Source organism: Phascolarctos cinereus, unplaced genomic scaffold (genome assembly GCF_003287225.1).
Source record: "Phascolarctos cinereus isolate Bilbo 61053 unplaced genomic scaffold, phaCin_HiC Scaffold_9;HRSCAF=440, whole genome shotgun sequence".
NCBI lineage: Eukaryota > Metazoa > Chordata > Mammalia > Diprotodontia > Phascolarctidae > Phascolarctos > Phascolarctos cinereus.
The window spans coordinates 36,694,558-36,707,612 of NW_027556402.1; positions in this window are offsets into that span (position 1 = coordinate 36,694,558).

Here is a 13,055-nt window from a genome sequence, read left to right on the forward strand (position 1 = left end):
CACACATGTGCACATACATACATAGATATACACACATATACAAAATTAATAAACATAAAGCACTGAAATAAATACCATAAACATAAATATAAACATAAGACCCTCAAAATTCTTGTTGGCTTGGGTGGGAGGAAGCTATGGGGTTGTTGCTGAGATTACCTGCTGCCAATCCAGTGTTTCCTTCTTTCCTATGTAGTCCTAGAGTGTCTTCTTAAGACTTATGATACCACCTTTTAGATTATCTCCACAGAGAAGTTAAATATATTTTGAAACTTGTTGAGCAAACAAATTCCTTCTCATTGGACCTTTGCTGCTGAAATAAGTCATTGGCTTTGCTCTCAAGGTAGGAAACTGAGAACTGTTGTATTCTTTCTCCTAGAAATACACTGCATCAGGAAATATGCTGCTCCTACAAAGTCTGACACATAGTAGGGACTTAATAAATTATCACTGATTAATTGATGCTCAGATTCTTGAACCCAGGTATTTAGTAGTTTGGAATTATCTATGACACAGTCATCAAAATTGTACTACCTAAAATTTTCTCTTTTTTTTTTACCCAAAACATTGCATTCTGGCATCACATTTTCTTGCAGAATTAGTTTCTCATTTCTGAAGATACCATTTTCTCTCTACTTAGTCAAAAAGAATAAAATTTATGAAAAGTAGGCTGAAAAAAGAATTGCAGTGAAATGGATATTGATTTAAATAGTCTACTGAATTCAAATTAACTTTTCAAAGGCTCCAAATACTGGTTGAAATTTCTGTAGCCCTGATGAGGCTTTGAAGAAATATATATGAATTGGGGGAAATAACACTGTCCATGTCTATATGTATTATTTAAAATGTAATCTAAATCAGAGTAATTATTTTGAGAGGTTTCAGCTTCTGTTAGAAGAAGAAGAAGAAGAAGAAGAAGAAGAAGAAGAAGAAGAAGAAGAAGAAGAAGAAGAAGAAGAAGAAGAAGAAAGAAGAAGAGAGAAGGAGGGGAGGAGAGGAGGAGAGGAGGAGGAGGAGGAGGAGGAGGAGGAGGAAAAGGAAAGTAGGCAGAGAAGAAAAGGAAGGAAGGAAGGAAGGAAGGAAGGAAGGAAGGAAGGAAGGAAGGAAGGAAGTGAGGAAGGAAGGAAGGAAGGAAGAAAAATAAATCAAGAGGTGCAAGCTGTCATAGATCTATGATTTGGAAAGAAACTTAGCAGTTATATATTCCAACCCTTATAGTGATATAAATGAGCCTCAGATAGGTTAATTGTGTTGGCAATAATCATGTAGGTAGTAAGTGGTGCTGCTGGATTTGAACTTGCATTTGTTCCATTATTCCAAGTTCAATGTGCTTTCTGCTGCACTGCACTGATGAGTAAATACCTTACATTTGTATTGTCAATTATATGTTTCACATATTTAAACAAAGCCCACATCTTTCACCTATTTTCAAATCATGGAGTTAAATTTTACAGTTAAATTGATTATAGAAAATTACTTCTTTTACATCTTGAAAATGATTATTTGATATTACATGAAATAATGTTCCAGAGGAATTTTTAGAAAATGACAAACTTTGAAAGGTATAACAAAGTAAAAATCTTAGTCTGAGTTTCAGGGCACAGACTTCTGGGTGTCATGTGCATTTTTCCTACTTTAAACTGGGTTTCTTAATAATAACATTTCTGAATCTATGCTTATAACCTAGAGGCAGCTAGGTGGTTCAGTGAATAACATGCTGGACCTTGAATCAGAAAGATCAGAGTTAAAATCCTATTCCAGACATTTACTATTTGTGTGACACTGGGCAAGTTACTTAATCTCTATATGTCTCATTTTTAATCTAAATCTCTGTTGTTTTACTTAGTCTCTATCCATATCCCAGGATTGTTGTAATAAAATATCATTTTTGTAAGAGTCTTCTCAAATCATAAGGTAACATAAGTGGTAATTATTATTAATATTTTTGCTTTGTTTGAATTATTTCAAACACTGGAAAAATGGGTAATTCATGCTTATATGTGCTTCATGCAATGATTCATTAACTATATAACATCTAGATAGCAAAATTTAATGGTCAAGTGACTCTCAGATGTTATTCACCTTCCATAGTATGAATGGAGGGATAGTTGTGATTCCATTATCTCAATTATGCATCATAAGACCAAAACCAATGGCATCCCATCACAATGGAGTAGGGAACACTACACTGAGCTTCCTGCATTATGCCATTGACTTGATCATTGGAGGAGAAATAATATTTAAAAACAAGTCTAATACTCTACATAGTCATGTCTACCCTATCAATATTTGGTGGGACATATGTTTACATTCTTTTTATTTTGGAATATAGAAAAATTAAAGAAATTTATTGACTAATGTTTGGCAAGAATTAATAAATGATAAATGTTCATTAAATATTCTTACTTACACAATCATGTTGAGAGACCAAGCTTTTTTTGAACTGATTTTCACAGAGAATTCAAAAATAACAATATTAACGTCTGGTCCATTACATATTTTCTCAGTGTTAACAGGGGTTTGTGACTTTGACCTGAGGAGTTTAATGCCAAGATGCCAAGTGGCATCTGCTCCATTTTCTAAATGAAGCTGTGGAACAGAGGCTTCCATAAAGAATGATAACATCACGGAAGCATTTACCCATAATTGGATTGCTCATGATACAATTACCCCTATAAATGTGCTTTGAGTCTTCCTATGACCTTCTGGATCTAATTGGCAAAATTTAGTGGGAGGATAGAAAAGCAATAAATACAGGATGTTCATTTCAGTGTTTCAGCAGCATAGTTGCTACTTATTAATAATAAGTTTTTTGCTCTTTTTTTCATGAATGGCAAATTTCAGAAATAATCATCAGCCACTTGTAACCTCTATACATACACACATAATTGAAAATTTTTAATTCTCTCTCTCCCTCTCTCTCTCTCTCTCTCTCTCTCTCTCTCTCTCTCTCTCTCTCTCTCTCTCTGTCTCTCTCTCTCTCTCTGTCTGTCTCTCTCTCCCTCCGTCCCTCCCTCTGTCTCTTTCATTGGCCTAATTAAAATTAAAGTATTTGTCTTAACTTCAGTAACATAAAAGGAAAATATTGATGTTTTACATTTAATCTAATTGGGGGTATTCTAAACTCCTATTATGGTGGCATTCCTTTTAGGTAGATCAAATAAATTATCAATAAAAACCATTGGCCCAACATGACCAAAAGCACTGGGCACAGCAGAAAATAGTCAATAATGAAGCAGTTTTGGAGAATGAACACTTATATGTTGTACACATGAAGGCGTATCATTGTTCTGATGGGGATCTCCCCCTGTACATCCTTTCATGAAAGGTTTTCATGTAAGAGAGGATGTTCAACTGTTGAAAGAATGCTATTTTTAAAGGATTATGGAGTCACAGTGCAAGACAGAGCATACATTTTGGACATGAAAAATGGATGGATTGGCTTTCTTAGACTGAGTATTTACTGTGATGATTGTGTTTTTAATTTCTTCATTTGGTCAGGGGAAACTGGGTAAAAAGGAGGCAAGCCATAGGGTTCCCCCATCCTCTATCCCCCACAAACAAAAAGGAAGAAAAGAGGACTGCTGAAGTATTTTCAAAATTCACAGAACAGAACAGAAGGAAACACAGGAAACACCTTTGAACATGGAGAATGTATTATATACTTTTTAAAGGAAACAATCTGGATATAATAGAGATTTATATTTTTATATTCACTTTTTTCTTTTTTGCTTGTCTGTGTAAATGTAGTAAATTTGTGTGTGCATTAGGTTAAAATATTTTTAATTTTAAACAGTACTTTTTAATCATTTTGTTTATGCAAAAACCAGCTAGAACCAATATCTCACGTAATCTAACCCCACCCCAAAAATTGTATACAAAAACTCAATTGAAGAACAGATCTAATTGTTTTTAAATTTACATTCATGTATATATCTGCATGATTGTTAAGGATACACTTAACTTTCTCCTGGGGATTAATTTTAAGTCAAGTTCTGAATATCATCAGTCATAAAATATTGGAATAAAATTTAGCTCTTCCTGCCCTGGAAATCCATCTTTATGACATAGCTTTCCTTTCATCAACATCTGATACCTATATTCCCCCAGGAGTCATTGTAACAATTTAAACAATTTAACATTTTTTTTCCATTTCATTGAATTGTCCCACGAAGGGTGTCCTTTGTTTGTTTCCTAGATAAGTATTCCACACCCTAAATCCCCCATTATATTTTATTCATTGACTTCTCAATTTAGATAAAATAAATGCTCAGGAAAGAGTGAGTCTGATGCCATCATAGCATCTACAAGGTCCATATTTCAGAAGAACTTGTGGTGTCAGTAGAAAATATGGATAGAAAATAGGTGGGTAAATATTAGATATGAGTAAAGAAATATCCCTCCATGCAAGATTTTACCTATACATACTCAGAGATTTTAAGCTAAAAAGTGTTCTACTGAGCTACAACCCCTTTATTTTTCTGATTAAGTATTAAAACATCTATAAAGTTGGCTATCATAAGTCTTGCAATAATGAACACTTGGTATGGTAAAATTCCATTTGACAGATGATTAACAAAGAAGGGCTTTGTGTGTTGGTGTGTATGGAACTGCATATGGTATGGGCGTTTGCAGCAGTAACATTACGCATATGCTGAGTATCCTCTTAATGATTCTTCACTTAGAATAAGGGAGAAATTGCTTCAACATATTGGAATCTGCACATTTCATTTCTACTTGAGTGAATCTACACTTGTGAAGCTGCCATGTCAGGAACAAAAAGCATTTGCTCTACAGTGGAAATCCACTATATTCTTGAGAATGACCAAAAACATTTTTATAAAATGAAAGCACTGTTTTCCTACTTGTTCAAACAAGGAAGTGGGAACAAAATGTTGGGCCCTGTTCTTAACTGTCACTCATTTGCTGTGTGACTTATAAGTTACCAGTTTTTCTGAATTTATTTTAAATTGGCAATTTTAACATCAAAGTTTCAAAACAGCTAATTAAAATTAATAAAGTACTTGGAAGACTATAATAAATTCAGGCCCATATAATTCTATAAATTTAAATGAAAGTATTGCTTGTAGTAATTTTAAAAGACCAAATTTTAAATTTTGAGATATGTCAACAAACATTAGCACCTAAGTACTTACATCAAGGTGCCAGGAAGTATAAGTATCATCTATAATTATGTAACTTTACATATTTATTTCCAAAGAATTAGAAAAGAGCACATGGGAATGCAGAATGTATAAGTATATATAGCATCTATGTGTGTATCTTTATCTATACATATTGCATCTATGTGTATATCTATATCTATATGTCCACATGTATGTATATCCACATATGTATATCTCTTTATATCTAGGCTTTTTGACTATAGAGTCAGTGCTCTTTCTATTGTAATAGCTAGATTATACTCTATTTGCCTCTATGACTTTTTTCTTTCTGCATCATTTTTGACTTTTCTGCAATATTTGACACCCTCTCTTCCTAGATATTATTTTTTTTCTGCCTCTGTGTTTTCATGATGGGCCTTTCTTGGGGTTCAATTTTATATGTCTTATCTCCTCTAGGTCTCATTTGTGGATATATCACCAAGATGGACACTTCAGCACTTGGCCTTTATCTTTTTTTTCTCTTTGTGATTTCATTAACCCTCACTAGTCTCTCATCTCTATGTGGATGATTCACAAATCAACATATCCTCATTTCTCTTTTGAGGTACAGCCTTGTGTCTGTCTCAAATTTAATGTGTACAAAATGGAACTCATTCACTTTTCTTCTAAATCTCTCTGTCTTCCTAACTTTGCTTTTCTGTTGAAGGCATGCCTATTTTCCCCCATTCCTCTGGGTTCACTATCTTGATTCCCTCCAAGAGTTCTTACTATCATTCATGGCCCCATATAGAATGAGTTTCCAAATTGTGTGCATTCTACTTCCATTACATATTTTGGACTAGTCTTTTTGTTTGTACTCACATAACAAGGACTTTAGTTTGTTCCTTATTGCTTCTCCCATGGGCTATTGCAATAGCCTTCTGATGGGCATGCAGACTCTTCCCTTTTCTATGCATCCTATTAACAGATTACCTTGATCTATTTTAATTTTTTACTCATGAAACTTTATTGACTACTGATTATCTGCAGTTTGAAATCCAAACTCCTACAACATTTAAAGTCCTCAAAATCTGGTAAATGCCTATCTTTCCAGTCTGATTGCACATGATTTCCACTCATACAATCTACACTTTAGTCAAACTGGCCTACTTGCTATATCTCATGCATAACATCTTACTTCCTCCTACCAACTTTTTGCATAGGCTTTCCATCATGTTGGGAGTGTTCTAACTCCTCAGTTCCATTGTTTGAAACTCCAGCATTCATCAAAGGTTCATATTACATGTCACCACCAACAAGAAGCATTTCCTGATTCACTCAGCTATTATTATCCACCTCACCCTCAAATCCCAGACCTTATTTTATATTTTCTTGCATATATTTTGCATTTGGTTACATGCATGTGTATTTTCATTCAGTATGAAGTGAGCTCTTAGAGGACAATGACTGTTTTATGTTTTCTTTGTGTCTTAGTATGTAGTTCAGTGCCTAAGAAAACAGTAGGTATTTAATAAATGCTAACTGAATGGAATTGATTTGAATAAGGTAGCTCTGTGTTCTTGAAGATTATGCCAGTTGAGTCCAAGCACTGGAAGACACAGACAATGTATGGAGGATTTGAGTACAGGGATTTGAGTATTGCATTTCTGTTGCAAGGAAAAGAAGGTGAGCTAAAGTCACAGAGCCTTGTTATCAGTTTGGCTGTATTGGGGTGGGAGTGGGGGAAATTTTTGGTCATAGCAAAATATAACCACTAAATAAAAAAGTTTTGCATTGGTAGAGAAAGGACACAGCAAATCATGAATCCAGTTTTCTCATATTTGTTTTGTTTGTTTCAATTTAATAAGCTTCAAATTAAATAAATTAATTGAAGAATAGCCTAAATATGAGGGAAAGAGTCAAAAATTATTTTTAAAAGACTTGACCACTTTAAGAAAGATGCAAGCTGTTTACTAACATCCACGTTTTATTTGAAGTAAATGGGGGCATATATCACAGAGAATAAATAAGAAAGCATATTTCAAATGAAAACTCTGACATGCATTGTGGGAGGGGGAGTAGTGAATAAGTTAATGAATTTTTATCTTTAATCTTTACTTAGGATTACTGGAGATAATGCAAATAATATGGTTCATCTTCCTACTCAACGCCATGATACAATATATTCTCCCCAATGTAGTTTACCTATAATTAAAGGGATTTTTTTTTTGTTCAAAATAGATGCAACATAATTAGCAGTGAGCAACCAGCCAAGAAGCCCTTTATCTTTAATGAGTTTTCCAATAAATTCTGCCTAGAGTAATAGTTCTGATTGTGCTATGTCCATTTAAGGGGAAATATCACCTATAGTTTTGGGAAATATAGAAAAGAGAAGTAGAAATAGGTGAACACTGGAAAACATTAACTTAACAAGACTTTCCCAGGTTCAAGTTTATCATCTAAGACTGCTTTGAAGAACTACCTTATTTTTCCCTCTTTCTACGTTTTAGCCCCCCAAATTACATTCAAAGTAAAACAAAAATGCTTTATTTGACCTAAGGAAAACAAAAACAGACTTTTAGGATGGTGTATTTGGAGATGGAAGGCACCTTTGAGGTCATCTAGTCCAATACTTCATTTTATTTAGGGAAACTGAGTTTTGGCAAAGTTAAGTGACTTTCCCAAGGTTACAAAGAAATTAAAGGGCAGGATCAGGTCATGAATGAATGTGTCTTGTTTAAAAAGGATATTTCACCTCATGCCAAAACCCATTATCCTCATATGGTATTACAGAATAAATTTGAATATTATAGTTCATTTCAATGCCTAGATTAAAACTGATTTCATTGAATGACATTAGCTTCATTACCTTGTCTTCATTATCTTGTGTCTAGATTATTGAAATCACCTCCAAATTGATCCACCTGACCCTAATCTCTTCTCTTTCTAATGAGTCTAGGATGGACAGAACTCTGCAAGAATTAAATAGGTTGGATCTTAGACATGATCCTGGCTGGTTTTATTGGTAGGTTACATTTGAAGCACAGGATTTGTCATTAGATACTTGAGAAAGAAGTTGGCAAACAGGTGTTGAGGTTGGGTACTTAGAGTGGGCATTCAAGGAGGACTAGCAAGTCTGGCATGCTTTTCAGGGCTGCTCATTGACCGATGGTGACAATCAGCTCTCTCCTGTGGCTCCAAGAAGCTGTAGCATGCTCGGGGCCATGTCCTGGTACTCTGTCTCAGCAGGTGGGCTAACCAGGTTGAAGATAACCTGCAGGTCTCAATCCCATCAGTACACTACTGAGGTGTGTGCCGCCAAGCAGGTGGAGAATGGGTAGATGAGAATAATTTGTTCCAAAGGCCATGAAGCCAACTCAAGCTGACTCTGTGGAGTGCTTAGCAATTGGTTGGACAACAGAAACATCAAAGTCAATCACTGCATCCAGGGCCACTGCTACTTGTCCTGACTTTTGTCTTGCCACTGAACTCTGATGACTCTGGAAGACAGAGTGAGGCTGATGACTTTGTGCAACTCTGCCTCACTCATATCCAATTCATTCATAAGTCAAGACATCCCCCCGTGATGTCATTGATCCTTTTTAAAAATGAAGGACAAACAACACAGGGAGCCTGGGCAGGATCTGGGTCACATAAACTGAGGACCAATACTAGGCATTCAGAACCAAGAATAGGACAAGTAAAGGCTGAGAATTACTTTGGAAGGCATATGGGAAAGGAGGCAGGAATTTCTCCATGGTTCAGTCAAGCTGGGTGTCCTAGTTTCAATGACGTGCTGCTAAACATTTAACTATCTTTCTTAGGGGAGGGGGAATATACACACACATATACATATACACATATGTACATACACATGTATATCCTGACACATACTTAAGTTTAATTGCATTATGAACATTTTCTCCACTTTCTTAAGTCTAGACATAAAAACAAAACAAAAGAAAGCAAAACCTCTAAATCCAGACCTGTAGCATCTGCCAGTTTCTGAGGTATAATTACTCATACTATAAATTTAACAATTGGCTCTCACAGCTGGTATCAGCCAGCTGCAGCATGTACACATTTTGGAGATGTCAGTCTTGGCCTCAGTGAACAGAGGGGAACTATGGGCTCTACTTTACATTTCTTTTATTATAGCTTCCTCCCACTTCATATGAACTTTCCTGTGGACTTTCTCTTAAACAATGCATCTAGAAAGGCTTATTGCTTTCAACTTTGAATGTTTTTTTAAATTCTTCTGTGAAGTCCTTTTTGTTTGAACAATAGATACTGATACCAGGCAAGTAGTCTAGGCCATGGAAATAGTGGGTCTGCAAGACAAGAAACTAAGGAAGACCAGAATTGATTGAAAATGTCAGTATATTCTAAATCCCCACATTATGCAGATAATTGGATAATATAAAAATATAGTTCAATATTTTTTCTTATTTTATATATATTCATATATTTTATTTATATTTAAAATTTTATTTTATTTATACATTTATATTATATATTATGTTATAATATATCATATATTTGTCTATTTTGTATTCCTCCTAACCATTTTATGACAGCAAACTTCTATGTGTTTCCTTCTAGTGTTTAGTAGAACAATGTTCTATTTTTAGCAAGCAAGTGTAGAAAAAAGTCCATGTCTTCTCCAGCAGTCCAAATAGGGTATTAAACATGGCTGTTAAGAGCTGGCCTCCAAGTCAGGATCACCTGAGCATCTAAGGCAGTTATAGTTACAGTTTCTGTTTTCAAGGAGTTTGGCAGAGAAGGACAGCAGAATATTAAGAGGGTCAAATTGAATGGTTTTTTCCCCCTTTTTGCTTTGGGTTTTTTGTTTTGTTTTATAAGGAGGAGACATGGTTGTGATTGTAGGCAGCAGAGAAGGAGCCAGTAGAAAAGGAGAGAGTGAATAGATTCAAGATACTAAGGGAAGCAATCTCTAGGAGAAGATGGAATGGGATAGGGTTGATTGGATAGAGAGGGGATTTGCTTGACAAAGAGAAAGGTTACCTCTTCATGTGAGACAGTCAGCCAACAAATATTTATTTATCATCTTTTATGGGCCAACAAAGATGTGGTGAAGAATGAGATAGTGATAACAATATGTCTAAGTGATGGGAGATGGGATTCTTGGCAGTTAAATGATATTACCTTTAGAGTCAAAGGGGAAAAAAGAGAATCAGTGGAGATATTCTCTTCATAAGGTCCATTTTTTAAAGATACCTCTTCTGGCTTAGTTAGTCTCTTGATATAGATACCTCTTGCCTCCATCATAAAGAAGCAAACCACTGAGGTGATTGTTCTGTCATTCCAGGGCACCCAAGCCCTTCAACACTGACCCACATGTCCCTAAAAGTTGGTGGGGGGCATTCAGTGTATTCTCTTTCGGATGTATTCTGTAGGGTTATACCCATATGACCTCTGTGGAGATCACCTCTACCACAAATATAATCTATCATATCCTTATCAGTCTAAGTAAATAAATGATGACAGCTAGAAATTAAAAGGAGATATGTATGGGCAACATAATATGATTTGATTGAAAAGCCAGGTTGTTTTAGTGTAGACCTTTTATGAAATATGACTATTAAGTGTATAGTATATATACTATATATAGTAGGTGGTCTCAACTGGAGATACAGCAGTTCCTTGGCTCCTAGTTGGGCCAGATTTTTTTTATTAACTCTGGTTCACATGAAAATAATCTTCCAATTCTTGTCTTTGTAGACTCAGCGTCTACCACATTGTTCGTAAACGGAATATTACAAATACTTGTTGAGCTTTGTTTGTGTTTCTAATTTATGTGTTGCTAGGTGTTTAGTGGAAATATGTTTTCTCCAATTAGAATAAATCAAAACAAAGCCATGACACGTTAGAGGTCCCCTACACTTAAGATTCTCAATGTATTATGATCATACCTGAATTAGGATGGCCTAGTGAAAAGCTGGAAAGGACCCTTAGTGTTACCATCATGGTGATGGGCTTTGGGTCCAGGTGAACAAAATTGAAATGTTTATTTATCCTGGAGAAGACTTGCAGGGAGATTACAGCCATCTTCAAGTATCTGAAGGGCCATCAAGGGGAGCAAGAATTCCATTTGTTTTTCTGTTTGACCCCAGAGGGCAGAACTATCTGAATTGCTGGAAGCTGTAAAGAGGCCAACAATTTAGTCTGACATTAGGAAAAGATGAATAGAATGAAAAATCCCTGCTCTTTTCTTTTGAATCAGGTTGGCTGAATGCTTACTAATTTTGTTAGTCTTTTCAACGACTCACTTTTCAGTTTTATTTCTCATTTGTATTTTGTCTTTTTGTTTCCATTTTTTCTATTTCTCCTCAGATTTGTAATATTTTTTTCTTTTTAATTTATTTTGTATTTGTTTAGTTGTTAGATTTCTAATTTAATAAATACATATTCAGTTCAATAGTCCTTTGCTTTCCTATTTTGTAAAGTGGGGGATAATTTGTTTCATAAAATAATCCCATTATAACTTTTGATACTTTGGAAGCTGTGTTTCCATTTTCATTTTTGTTTGTACCATTAATTATGAGCTATTGCCATTAAGATACTATATAAATATCAGAATGCTTATTTCTTCCATTCCATTTCTGCTTGAATTTTATAATAAACATTTCTAGTACTATAAAGATAATTCAATTGAGCACTTGTCAGTTGGGCATACACAACTGAACTGCCCACACTTTCTCACTTCCACCCCCTTAAAGATTCATTTCATGGCTGGAGAACAAGATGAGCTAACTGAGGGGTAAGGGAAAGGGATCTGCAACTTTAGGTTCATTAACACTATGCTCTAATAAACAGAGCTACTGCCCACAGGTATTTATAATGGAAAATTCAGGCTTGATTCCTGTAACTACCTATGGAATTTAATCAGCTTTTTAAGATCTGCTCTTTGCATGGTATACCCTAAATACCAAAGAATTTGTGTTCATTAGGTATCTTTTAAAGATGTCTTTAAGCTAGGACTAATTAAAAACACATACACAATATACATAAAATATGTTTCTTTTGTTCCCAAACCTTCATAGAGGCATAACTCAAAGGGCTGAAACTTGGAAGACAGCTTCAAATTTTAATGCTTTTTCCAGAGATATTTATTTTTGGTTTTTTTGAAAATTTTGTACTCATACTTTGGTGCAAATCAACAGTCATTCATGAAACTCTGCAGTTCAGTAAACAAAGACCTCCATCCTGGTATCAGGAGTATAATCACCTTCATTTGTGCTCTCAAGGAAAAAAAATACAAATAATTTTTCACTTAGGTGGAAACAGTAATCTTTAATTGTTGTCTTTCATTTGAATTTATTCTTATAAATTGGAAGTAGACAAATTTGCCTGGATAATTATTACAAATCACAGAGTTGCAGAGTTAAAAGAAACCTTAGTATAACCACTTGGGAGGTGAATAAATTTACATGCAAGTAATCCTCCCCACTGGTCATACAGATTCTCTTTGAAAAATTCTGAAAATGAAAAGAGTACTGGTTCTGAAGTGATCTAGGTTCAAATCCTGCCTCTGGTATTTATATGATCTTGAATAAGTAATTTTACCTGTCTGTAAATTATGGAATTGTACTAGAAAATCTCAAATCTCATTGAATGTTAAAGCTATAGTTGAATCCTATGAACCCCAGTGATAGGTGACATAACCATTCAATGGAGTAGCTAATTAAATTTTGACAATGCTTTATTATTCAGAATTCCTTTCTAGACCTTCCACTTTTGATTCTATTTCTGTTCCCTGTAGTTAACCAGAATATATAAAATTCATCCTTCATCTATCTTAAGACCACTATAATATCCCTCTTAAGTCTTCTTTTCTCCAAAATAACCCCCCCACACTCCTTGTGCACTTCATATAACAGTTTTAGATATCCAGTCTTAATCTGGATGCATGGGCTAATCACTCCTTTT